The sequence below is a fragment of the Oryx dammah genome, unplaced genomic scaffold, assembly GCF_014754425.2.
Source record: "Oryx dammah isolate SB20612 unplaced genomic scaffold, SCBI_Odam_1.1 HiC_scaffold_11050, whole genome shotgun sequence".
Lineage (NCBI taxonomy): Eukaryota > Metazoa > Chordata > Mammalia > Artiodactyla > Bovidae > Oryx > Oryx dammah.
Window position 1 is genome coordinate 10,243,172 of NW_024080444.1, and position 13,637 is coordinate 10,256,808.

At 39.6% G+C, this 13,637-nt stretch overlaps 1 pseudogene; it reads left to right on the forward strand.

Annotated features, from left to right (window-relative positions):
* The first annotated feature begins 1,227 nt into the window (after positions 1-1,227).
* LOC120860209 lies at positions 1,228-2,344 on the forward strand (annotated as a pseudogene).
* Positions 2,345-13,637: the final 11,293 nt, after the last annotated feature.

Below are 13,637 nucleotides of genomic sequence, written 5' to 3' on the forward strand. Positions count from 1 at the left end.
TAGCTTTTTGAATGCTGAGTTTCAAGCCAGCTTTTTCACTCTCCTCTTTCCCCCTTATAAAGAGGCTCTTTAGTTCCTCTTCACTTTCTGCCATTAGAGCAGTATTGTCTGCATATCTGAGGTTGTTGATATTTTTCCTGGCCATCTTGATTCCAGCTTGTGATCTGGCATTTCATATGATGAACTCTGCATAGACATTAAATAAGTAGGGGGACAATATACAGCCTTGTCATACTCCTTTCCCAATTTGGAACCAGTCAGTTGTTCCACCTCTGGTTCTAATTGTTGCTTCTTGACCTGCATACAGGTTTCTCAAGAGATACGTAAGGTTGTCTAGTACTCCTATCTCTGTAAGAATTTTCCACAGTTTGCCGTGAACCACATAATCAAAGGCTTCCGCATAGTCAATGAAGCAGAAATAGATGTTTTTCTGGAGAAATGCATATTAGCCATTTGATCTCCAGTTCCTCTGCCTTTTCTAAATTCACCTGGTACATCTGGAAGTTCTCAGTTCACATACTGCTAAAGCTGAGCTTAAAGGTTTTTGAGCATAACCTAGTGAGGATGTGAAAGGAGCGCAACTGTACAGTAGTTTGAACATTCTTTGGCATTCTTTGATTGAAATGAAAACTGACTTTTCCAGTCCTGTGACCACTGATGAGTTTTCTAAATCTGCACGTATTGAATGCAGCACTTTAACAGCATCATCCTTTAGGATTTTAAATACCTCAGCTGGAATTCTATCACTTCTACTAGCATTACCAATCTTTTAAAAACTCACTCCTCTATTAAGTTCTCTCTCAGAAAGGTGGTTTGCTTCATCTCTCCAGCAATAGTGCTTTCAGTATCATAAAGATAAAAAAGTCATAGGCTTTTTTTCTGCAGAACAAAATTCTGCCTTATGAGGGATTTTCATATTCTATAGTTTCCCTCTATTTTATCAAATTCACTGAATGTAAAATATTAAATTTTAATATTTCTGTTCCTCTGAACCTGACTGCTCCTAATCTTTCATGTTCAAATATTTCCAGCAAGAAATTCTGTCTGATCAATGAGTTCAGTTTTTGGCTTGAAGCTTTATATTTCCTAGGGACTTTGCACAGTCTACAATGTCAAGTATCCTGTTCACCTTCCTTAAGTGCTCTTCCAATCATGCATAACTGATTTCTCATAACTCAGATAAAGTTGTAAATGGTTTCTCTTCTTAAACTAATGTTAAAATAGCTTGGGCCCCGGCAGCGTCAGCCAACAGGGAAAGACCGTGTGTCTGTGCTGGAAAAAGAGGAAAATCTCCCTAGAGGTCTTGAAGCCCCCAGGGAGTGGAGGCCCCAGCCGTGGAGCCCTGCAGTATATGTGTGGTAACACCATGTCTGTGCCCCTGCTCACCAACGCTGCCACTGTGTCTGGAGCTGAGCAGGAAATAGCTGCGGTTATTTTTTCACATGGACTTGGAGACACGGCACAGCTGGGCTAATGCCCTCTCCACCATCCGGCTCCCTCACCTCAAGTACATCTGCCCCCATGCACTCCTGGTTTGACCTGATGGGGCTGAATCCAGACACGCCAGAGGATGAGGCTGGCATCAAGAAAGCAGTAGAGAACATCAAGGCCTTGATTGAGCATGAGATGAAGAGTGGGATCCCTGCCAATCAGATCCTCCTGGGCTTTGCACAGGGTGGAGCTTCATCCCTCTACACAGCCCTCACCTGCCCACACCCTCTGGCTGGCACTGTGGCATTGAGCTGTTGGCTACCTCTGTATCGGGCCTTCCCCCAGGCAGTCAATGGTAGTGCCAAGGACCTGACCATCCTTCAGTGCCAAGGGGAGCTGGACCCCATGGTTCCTGTACGGTTTGGGGCCCTGACAGCCGAGAAGCTCTGGTCTGTTGTCACACCTGCCAGGGTCCGGTTCAAGACGTACCCAGGTGTCCTGCCTAGCCCCTGTCCTCAGGAGATGGCAGCTGTGAAGGAGTTTCTTGAGAAGCCGCTGCCTCCTGTCTAACCAGAGTTGCTGTCCCCCAGCACAGTCCCCCTGCTAACGGGTGATCAGCATGCATGGCAGCATCTTGGATCTGAGCCAGTCGAGCCCCTTTCTCACCCTTCTGGACCCATCCTCTTCCCACAGGTCTCTGGGGCAGACAGGTCAAAGCCTGGCCAGGCCCTCCTTCCTGGTTTCCGCCCCCCTGGCTGTCTGCCGCAGGGGGTGGGCTGCTTTCTTATCCCATTTCCCTGGAGGTGGGGCCCTCCCCACGGCAGCAGTATTGGAGGGGCTATAGGCAGCAGGAGAAAGGGGCCCAGCCGCTGACCCACTCACTTAGGACCTCACTCAGTAGCACCGCTTTGGGCCCTCTCTGGTGACCTCAGGGTTTGGCCCATGGGGCCCTCCCAGGCCCCACCTCCTACCCACTGTAACTGATTCTGCCCAGATAATCATGTCTCCTGCCTCCACTCCAGCTGCTTTTCAATCATGAATGTGTCCATGGCCCGACCTCTGGCTGCTGTGGGCTCCCTGCCCCTGCGCAGGAGTGTGGGTGAGGGGGACGAGTCTTTCTCGAGGAAGCCTCACCTCAGCCGTTCTGATGTGGGGGCTGGGCCCTGCCTCACCATTACCCTCCGCTCCCGAAGGCCTGGAGCGTGCAGAGCTGGACTGAGTGAGGCTCAAGGTCTCCCCCAGCTGCTTCACCCCACATTGTCCCCACTCTAGATCTGGGGGAGCTGGGGAGGAGTCTTCTGTCTCCATATAGTTTTGGGGTGTTTTTCTTGTTGTGTCCTGGATTCCAATAAAATTAAAGAAATTGCTTCAACTCTCAAAAAAAAAAGGCTTGGATCTTTGTCATATGCATTCTCTGTTATGGTAAGTTGTAAAATATGACCACAGATTTCTCCCATGCATCTATGCAATGACTACTCTTCCTTCCATCAAGACGTTATCTGTTTCCCCACTCTGCATCTGGACCCTTATTGTGACTTGATTTAATCTGCAGAATGTGGCAAAAATGATGTTTTGTGACTTCCAAAACCAGATCTTAAGAGAGAATGCAGCTTCTGCTTTCACCTTATTATGCAGCTACCCTGAGACCATCAAAAAAAGAAGCCAGTCTAAGCTTTTAGAGAATAATGGTCACAAGGGAAAGAAACTAAGCTCCCAATGGACACCACCAAATGTCAGACATGTGAACGAAGCTACCTTGATCTTCCAGCCCTAGTATCTTTCGGTTCAACCATCTTTCAGCTGAATGTTTCTGTACCATTAACTCAGGTAAAACCAGCAGATAAACTGTCGACCCATCCAGAGTATCATTTAAAAATAATATTAAATCATTGCTGCTTTAAGCTACTAACTTTTGGAGTTATTTATTATGCCACAATAGATAATTGATAGTATATATTTTTTCTTTCAATCTCTCACCTTGGTGATCCTCTGCCCCTCCAATATTTAATTCAGAAAATACAATTTATTTTCTTTTTTTTTTGGCTTCAGTTTCAGAACTGATAGGCACATAATTGATATGTGCAAAACAATTATTCAAAACTTTAGCATCGTCACTTTTATGATCAAGAGATCCTTTCCTCTCTTTTGAAGACCTCTGATGTACTTTCAGTTTTTCCTGCTTTGCTCATTTCAACTTATTCTTCCTGTCACATGACAGAATACACTTAACTTTCTCTTTAAGTAGTTTTCCTTCATTAAGAGATATCTTATCTCTTCTAAAAGTAGCTTGTGCTTAGTCATATCCGACTCTGTCACTCCAGGAACCGTAGCCATACCAGGCTCCTCTGTCCATGGGATTCCCCAGGCAAGAAAACTGGAGTGGGTTGCCATTTCCTTCTCCAGGAGATTTTCCCAAACCAGGCATCAAACCCACATCTCCTGTGTCTCTTGCATTGCAGTCAGATTCTTTACTGCTGAGGCACCAAGGAAGTTCTCCTCTAAAAGGCATACTAAATTCTTCCTCGGCATTTTTCTATAAATTTAAAACTTTTGTACAGATTTCTTTATATTTTTGTCTTAGTTTACACCATAACAAGCATATTGTTCACTGGATTTAGATTACTTGCTAAATGTTTCCTGGTTTTATCTAGCCCCTTCATCAGAAAGATTCATTCCTATTTTGTTGGCTATCCTCTTCAAGTGAGTCCTTAGCTTGTGAGACTATTGATGTTCCAATATCTTTTCAGAAGCTTCTGATTTTTTTCCTTTCAAATAAGTGTATCCTTCTCAGGAATTCGTGTTTAGTTACTTGGTATATTCTGTTCCTTTTTGGAAATAGCACAGCATCCCAGGACATCCCCTGTAAATTCTTCAGGTCCTTGTCTAGTTTTCTATAGCAGCACAGGTCCTGGTCTAGGTTCCCTAGGGCACCTGTCTAAATCCTTCCAGAAAATGAAGTCCCTATTTCTAAGCTGTGATTTTTTTTTGGAGCAGTGGTTCTCAAAGTTTTTTCCAGGAATTGGCAAGGTTAAAATTGTTTTCATTATAATACAGAAATTTAATTGGCCTTTTCTGCTGTCATTCACAATGAGGTTTTCTGAAGCTACAACTAGGAGTGATTTCATCACTGCTCTGAAGGCTAATGGAAAGGCAACTATATTATTGTATTTCAATATTTTTGTTTTAAAACCTGACATAATATCAATAAATGTCAGTGGGTAGACCCACAAAGACAATTTTCAAGAGTATTAAGGGGGTCATAGGACCAAAACATTTAAGAACAGTATGAAAGAACATACCGTTAAGAAAGGCTGAATTTTCCTTAACTGTCAGTTCTTGGGATGCTCCTTTGACAAGTCCCTCCTGTGACATCCTTTCCTTCCTTAGGGCATTTGATCCAGCAGAAGAGTCCCAAACTACTGCTGCAACTGCTCCCAAACATTAACGTACAGAGGAAAATTCTACTTGAACCCACAATATTTCCACTGTTATACTGGCATAGGCCTATTTATCAATGGCTTATGAGCTAATTCTTATTAAAGAAACACCACAGTTACAGAAGAGACTAACATTAGTTTACTTCCATTTTCCCACACCCCTTTTCATATTTGCCATATCTTTTGCCAAAGATTCTCCATTCACCTGTTGCTTGGCAGACCTTAAACTCCCACTACTTTTTTAAGAAGGTCACGTGTGAACTAGATTCTGGGTTCTTCCAGGCTTGGAAATAAGTTTTTCCAAAGACTGTCCGTAATAAGACTGCAGAAGTCAGCCTACCTCCTCACCCTGCCCCGCTCCACCCCTCCTCTTAGAGGTGACATTATTATTTTTTTTACATGATCAAACTTGGAAAGGATTTCACATCACTGAGTCTTTTAGCTACTAGTTCCACTCCCACAATAAAAAAAAAAAAAAAAAAGATTAGCTGCAGATTCTATATAGAAGGCAGAAAAATTTTTTCCTTGTTCTAACTTCCTGTAATTTAACAACAGCAAACAAAAGAACAAAATAAAATAACCATGAGATTAAAGGTGCAAACTGTGTGTAATCCTTGTAGTTCAGTAACTCAGGAAATGGATATTCATTGAGTGCCTACTTCATACCCTGAAATGTCAGAGATGCTGGCGATAGTTGTATACAAGGTAGGTATGGCTTTGCCTACATAAAGTGCCTCAGTGATGCCTCTGAGAAGGCCAGAGTCCTCACCGATGACAAAAACCATTTCTATTGACCTAATTTCATTAGCTGTACTTATGAGGATTAATTATCTAGCAGCTGTACTGTTTAGTCTTCTTGATCCTTTGTTATTTTCATATTGGGAAATCTTTTGTCAGCACCATGTTTTCCACAAGAATATATTTTCATGAAATCTATATCTAACGTTTTATGCTATTTCAGCTTTGTTTTCCTTTTTTTATACCTAGACTTTGCATAAACTATTGGAGAACATTACACAGGCTCAAACTGAGGGACATTCTACAAAATCAAATGGGGTTAATTGCCTCCTAAAGCAACAAAGACAAAATACTTCATAGGATTTAATTCAGTCTCACAATATTATATTCCGAATGCCTAGGATACAATTTAAATTACGTCACAAATGGTGATATGAAAATCCCAGTTTACATGGGAATGAACAGATGTCAAAACAGAGATCACACAGATGTTGAAATTGTCTGATAAAAAATCTAAAGCAGCTGTTAATAAAAAGCTCCAAGTAAAGGCAAATACTCTGAAATGACTGTAAAGATAGAAACTTAGCAAAGAAATAGAAAATATAAAGAAAACCCCAAGAGAAGTTTTAGGGTGAGGAAATTAGGAAGACGGTGAGGCAATCGGTAAGATGTTGGTCAAAGGGCATAAATGTGCAGGTAGAAGATGGATAAATTCTGGGAACTGAATACACAGCATTGTGACTATAGTTAACAATACTGTATTATACACTTGAAAGTTTCTAAGAACTAGATCTTAGGTGTTCTCCCAGAAAAAAGAAATGAATATCATGTGGCATTAAGGAGGTATTAGCTAATGCTACAATGGTAATCATATTGCAATATTTAAGCGTATCAAATCTACACCTTAAACTAATACAATGTTATATGTCAATTATAGCTCAATGAAAAAAGAAAGAAAGAAAGAAAGAAAAAAGTGAAGAGGACACTTTTAGATGCTCTTTTTATCAGGTTCTATTGGGGAGCAGTTATTTCCCAGAGAGCAACAGTCCAAACATTCAAACAAAAAGAACTGAACTGAAGAAAAAGGAATACAAAAAATAAAATTAAAAAAACAAAAGAAACAAAAAAGAATTATAATATATCAAAAGGATGAAGCTAAAGGCTTCTGAGAATGTATAATGAAATCTGAAGTAAAAGTGAAACATTTTCCCCTAAAGTTTAAATTGCCCTTATGGGATGCATATATTTAAACATCTTAGAAGGGAGATTTAAACTTTGAGAAGAAACATATCCCAGTAGGCATCTCAAAAGAACTTAAATTTTAAATAACTAAAGGGAACCTGAGATAGATTCTTTACTACATTTGATGTTTTGTTTAAGTACATGTGTATAACTTCATAGCTAAAACCAGCTGTGACTGACAAACAACTGCCCATCAGCCCAGCTGGGGAGTGAAGATGACTGTAAAATCTAGGGAAAAAGAATAATTAGCATTTCCAACCCAGTTACTAATGTAAAAGAAAAAAATGCTAGAAGATAGTATCGTTCTTTAAATAAATTAAGCAAAAGTGGTTTTATTTTTTAAATTTAGAACTGAAAATATAACAACAACACAAAAAAATACCTTACAGAAGAATGTAACAGAAGAGTCATGAACTTGAGGACAGATCGATAGATACAATCTAAGTTGAACAACAGAGAAAAAAAAAAAAAAGATTCTCCCCCTGCCAAAAATGAACAGAACCTCATGCACCTGTGAACAATACATAAGGGCTAACATTCACATCCCTGCAGTTTCAGAAAGAGAGGAAAGAGTGCATTATTGTATGTGCACACACACACACATATTTGAAAAATGGCTAAAAATTTACCAAATTTGGCAAGAAACAATAAGCTATAGATTTAAGACGGTCAGCAAACATGAAATAGAAACACAAATGAACTTGAATCAAAATACATTACAATCAAATAGCTGAAAATAAAGTAAAAAGCAAAAGTAAAAGACAAAAAAAAAAAAAAAAAGTAAAAGACAAACACAATCTTGGAAACAGCCAGAGAATAACGATGCATTTGAATAACAGATTCAAATGACTGTGGAGGCAGAAGGAAGGATAACATTTTAAAGTACCAAATAAAAAGAGATGTCAACTCAGAATTTCAAAATTCTATATCCAGTAAAAAAAAATCCTTCAGAAATGGAGATGAAATAAAAACATGCTCAGATAAAAGGAAACTTAGAGAATTTTTTTGTAAAAAAAAAAATCTGCTCTAAAAAATTGCTAAAGAACATTCAGATGTGAGGGAAGTAATATAAGATGGATATAAACAACATAATTCTAAATAATTCATAGGTCAAAAAGGAAATCCCAAATTAGAAAAGATTTTAATTTGAATGAAAATGAAATCTGAATAAAACTGGGAAGGAAACACTTTAAACTGAATGAAAATCAAAATATATTACAAAATTGATGAAATTCAGCTACAGTAATGTTTAGGGGGAATTTTATAGCATTAAATACCTATATTAGAAAAGAAGAAAGCTTACATATCAACAATCTAAGACTCAAGAAACTTAAAGGAATGAGAAAAAGAACAAAATAAAGCCAAAACAATCAGAAGAAATAATAACAGCAGAGATAAAATTGAAAACAGAAGAAAACAGAAAATTAATGAAACTAAAAGGTGGTAGGTCTTCGAAAAGATTAAAAAAAAAAACACTAATAAATCTCTAGCAAGATTGAAAAGAAAAAGAAAGAATTCTCTGTCATTCCAGTGGTTACAACTCTGAGCTTCCACTGAAGGGGCCCTGGCTTTCATCCTTGTTCAGTGAACTAAGATCCCTCATATGGCACAGCTCAGCCAATAAAAAGAGAGAGAAGACATATCAATTACCAATATCAGAAATGAAAGAGGGGATTAATACTACATAGTGTATTAATACCACCATAGATGCTGGTACACGATTTCCAGCATCTCTCAAAGTATGAAAGGCAGATTGGAGATGAAAGAGCGTGAGCTTTGGAGGTGACAGACATGGGTACAAATCTAGGTGCCTTTACTAACCAGTTGTGATAGAAAGTCAATTCCTTCATCTTTCATATACAAAATGAGGCTGGTAAATGTTGTTTTAGTCACTAAGTCATGTCCAACTCTTTGCGACCCTATGGACTATAGCCTGCCAGGCTCCTCTGTCCATGAGTTTTCTAGGCAAGAATACTGGAGTGGGTTGCCATTTCCTTCTCTTCCCCACCCACGATCAAACCAGTGTCTCCTGCATCAGTTCTTTACCACCGAGCCACCGGGGAAGCCTGTAATATTTTAACTCAAAGAGCAAAAGATAAGATTTTAATGAGATTAAAGTAGGTTCCATAGCTCAGTCAGTAAACAATCTGCCTGCAATGCAGGAGACCCAAGTTTGATTCCTGGGTCAGATTCCTGGGAAGATGCCCTGGAGAAGGAAATAGCAACGTACTCCACTATTCTTGCCTGGAGAATTCCAGGGACAGAGGAGCCTGGCAGGCTACAGTCCATGAGGTCACAAGAGTCGAACATGACTTAGCGACTAATACCACCAAAGTAGGTTAAGAGCCCAGCACAGAGATTGTGCCCAACAAATGATACTTGCTTACTCTCTCCTATCAGGAATGACATCTACCAACAATAAGGATAAACAAGGGGAATATGTTTCTTTGTTTTTATTGCCAATTATATAAATTCATTATTAGATAGCTCTTATATGTAAAGGTTTCCAATACCACCTTAGTAAAACAGCTGAGCAAAAGCTGTTTTACTTATCAATATCTTTTTATCTATCTAGCATTTATCTCTTTACCTCTCTATGTATCTAGCTATGATTAAAACCAAATGGGAAATCACATTTAATGCTACTTTTGATCATTCTGTTTGATCATTTAAAATTTCAACTTAGTGTCCATTGAGGGATGCCTTAGTGATAATCATAGCATTAATGTGCCCAATAATGTGTAATTTTATAAAGTCCACACTAGATGGCAGATTTTAGACAGGATTTTCTAGGTCACTAATTACTAAGTTTCTTCCCCAGTCCTTAGCTGTCCTTGATACTTATTTCTGATTTCCCCTTTGTGGGTGACAGTTCAGTTATATTGGTAGTTGAGATATTTGGGAACCTTGTTGCCAGGTAGACAAATTAGAAAAGGTAAGCAAAAGGAGTGAACAAATACCAATCACTAAAACTCAAACATCTAGATCCACTTTTACAATATTTATTACTTTTTGTTTTGTTTTGTTTTGCCATACTTCGAAGCTTACAGGATCTTAGTTCCCTGACCCATACCCTCTGCAGTGGAAGCTCAGTGTCTTAACTACTGGACGGACAAGGAAGTCTCAATATGCATGATTTAATTTCATATAACTTTTTACCTTATTAGATTAAAAAAAAATACCCATTTTTCAGGAGAGTTAAGGAGTCTTGAGGAGGATAAGTAACCAAGGCAAGATTCCAGACATCAAGCAGGTAAAATCTAGGACTGAATCCAGGTCTGTTTGCCTCTAAAGACAGCATGTGGGAGAAAGTAGAATTTGTTACTATTTTTAGTTTTGAAAGTGATTTATTTCCCTTTTAAGAAATAGAAGCTTTATGTTTCTGGACTGCAGGATAGAAGAACTGTAAGAGATTAGAAAACAGAAAATAGACATTCAGGTACAGCATCAACACAGACATAGCGGCTAGAGGGAGAGAAATGGTAGGCGCTCAGGCTGACTAGACTAGAATAGGGCTACCTGTAGACTGATCTTAAGTTCTCAGACCTAAAAATATTTCTAAAAGATAGGAACGACATTTAAATCTGCACAGGGACCCAACCTGTGTCAACACATCTGCAGGAGATTATTTCTAGGATTTCCCTCTCTGACCTTGGTGCCCTGCTTCTCCTGAGCCTCTGTTATGGATTTCCCTGCTGCCTCTACATATGATACATCCACTCCACTCAGACGTGAATGTACCAGCTCCTCAGAACACTGTTACTAATGCCTATCATTTATTTTCAGCACATAGTTTTTTGAGCCCCTACTGTAAGCCTGCCCTAAGCCATAATTGCCAATATAAATCAAAAGGAGGCCCTGCTTCATAGTTATGCCTCTAATTCCCTGTCAAATTATGAGCTCCATTAAAGTTCATTTTGTAATTTCCTGTAGTAGACCAGACTGGTTAAGGGAATGACTTGATGTCAGACAGACCTGAGTTCAAGTCCCAGTTCTGCCATTATGAGTCAGGAAAATGTGATCACACAGAGCTTCTATAAGCCTCAGATTCCTTCTTTATCAATTGGAGATAATGATAATATAAGTATAAATGGGAAATATGGATTGGTTGCTACATCTAATTTTCTTTAATAATGAAAAACTTTTAAAATTATGAATGCAATTCATTTGGTGTATTTCAAAAGGTATATTATTTTTCTTCATTATCAATAAAAGGAGTTAGAAATTAACTTTAAAGAAATGAGGAAATGACAAAGAAATTAACTGAAAAGTCATAGTCAGATATGCACTCTCTACATCCTTCAGAAGAGGGGCGACTTAGGTTCCACCTATTTTCATGAGTTTCATCAAATACCAGACCTATTTGGGGGTGGAAGAGAAAAGGCAAATTTTTAAAAGAAATGTATGTTATTTTTTTTTTGAAATGTATGTTATTAAATGAAGCATTTGAAATTCCTATAGAGCACCAGGTGGGGACAATGTTTTCTAGACTAGACCTAGGAAATAGAATGTGGAATCAGTCTGTCCTCCCCGTCCCCCCAAAAGCTGTTCACTTTTTAATGAATTTAAAAAATAGTAACCAAAAAACCAGATTAAAAAAACAACAAAAATTTCACATGCTGCCAAAAATGAAAAATAAAATACTAAGATGTAGCAGATTACTCTCCAGACAGGAACCAGTGGTTCTGGACTCAACAGTTCAAGCCTAGAATTAATGTCTGTTACAGAATCATCATGAGCACAACTTACTTCCAAACACAAAAATTTTGTAATGATTAAAAAAAACTAGTTCTGATCACTTTTCTAACATAGTTATTCAAGTTTAACTAATATTTAAACTGAATTGGGTGGAGAAGGACAGGAATCCACATGTATGGACCAAGGGTGAGTGCAGAGACTTTGTCCTTGCTACCATGCAAGGCTGAGACATTCAGCTGGTAAAGAAACAGTCCTCTTTAGGTCAGAGAATTTATTATTTCCATAGCCAGCAATAACAGCAAGATCCACAAAGGTGCCAGCTCCCTGTGTCCCCTGCCCCACCAGACCACACTAAAGCAAAAGAGTTTCAATAACAATTCAACATGGGTGATAAGGAGCTCTGGTTCTAAGTAACCAGTTTTATACTAAGCAGTTTTGAGTATTTCATGCTAAGCAGTTTTATAGCGGAGCTGTACCCTCAAGTGTGGGGAAGAGGGGCATTTCAAGGCAGAAGCCCTTACATCTTACCTGAACCTGGAAGGCAATAAGAAAATGTCTTGTAACAGCCTCCAGGAGGGATAATAAAGAGGGTGAAAAATGGCCTTGTAGCAGCTTCTTCCAAGCCTCCCATTCTCTCACATTCTGAGAGGAGTATGGGGCATTTTACCAAGACTTAAATCTCCTGAGGTTAAGTCTTATCCATGAGGCCTATATGGATGTTTGCAAGTACATCTGCACAGAGCAGTTTCCCTGCAACTTCACCCCCTAACTTTCACATCACCAGTCAAGAACTCTCTTTAGAAACAGAGGCCACCCAACAGATATCCTGATTATACAAATCCTTTTAATCTGTCCTAGGCAACAGAGATACTACAATCGGTTAAACTTACAGCAGTTGCTATACTCTGTGAATAGGTAAAAGGAAATTGGATTGGGTTCCAGAAATTTGATCTTGTTCTATTGTCTGGAGTGTTAGCTGTTAACTTCTGGAGTCAGCAGCTGCTGGGAAGTTATCTGAGAGTTCTTAGATTAAGATTCCCTTTTGGTCAATGGTCAAGTTGGAGGTGTCAGTCTACACTAAAAATTGGCCAGATGCTGCTCTGCAGACCGGGGCTGAGAGAGATGAATGGACCCTCCCCAGTTCCATCCCTCCCCAGCAGTTAAGGTTGTCCTGTGCTTGGTATCAGTCCCTGTAGAAATCATGTCACCCTTTTACCAGTCCTCCCCATGTCTTACTCACACCACACACCCAGACTTGTTCCAAGGTGGATCAGTAGAGTCTTCCTTGTACAACTTCTACCACCTAGAAAATCTACGGTCCTCTGATAAACGGACAACACTAGGAGCACTCAAAGAGTTGTCATCCCAGATCCCTGATCATTATCATCATTATCTGTAATGGCCCAAATCTAGCAAGCTTAGCTGGGCAGCAAAAGAACATCAAGTTAAACTCTCCCACCTCCTGGCTTATCTTTGATATTCACAAATTCCAGTAGTCCACAGTCCCAGAGGGAAGACATGGAAGGAAAAGAGTGAATGAGTTAATTACACAGTCTATTTACCACGACCAGCCTGGTCCAGTGCCCCAGACTGTGTCCCAAGTTCCCTTTGCTACTTGACTGTGTTGTTAGCAGTTTGGGTATGTGTGCCAGGCTTCCTTGGTCTCAGATGCTGGAATCACTGGAGCTTATTTTTAGGCCCAGTTCTGACTTGTAGATGAATTGCTATGCCCTGCACAATAGTGCATTTGGGTGGCCCTGGTCCTTACCTGGGAAGCTCAGGTCAAATCAGCTTGTTTCCATTGATGCTCATCCTATATGGCTCACAAACAGAGGGCATGAGTCTTCTGCAATCTTATGCCATGTTTGGCCCCTCCGAGCTGAGACTTGATTATCCAGTTTTCCTGTTGCCAGGTACCAGACTACACTGCTAGCCCATAGCCCAATGCCATGAATGAAAATATAATGAGGCATATTTGGGGAGCCATTTTTAGATCCCTCCTTACAATTATGCCCAATGGGCAGAGTTCCCTTTTCCATGCATAGTTTTACACACCTTTCTTTAGAGCCATACAGCTGTGCCATTCCATTA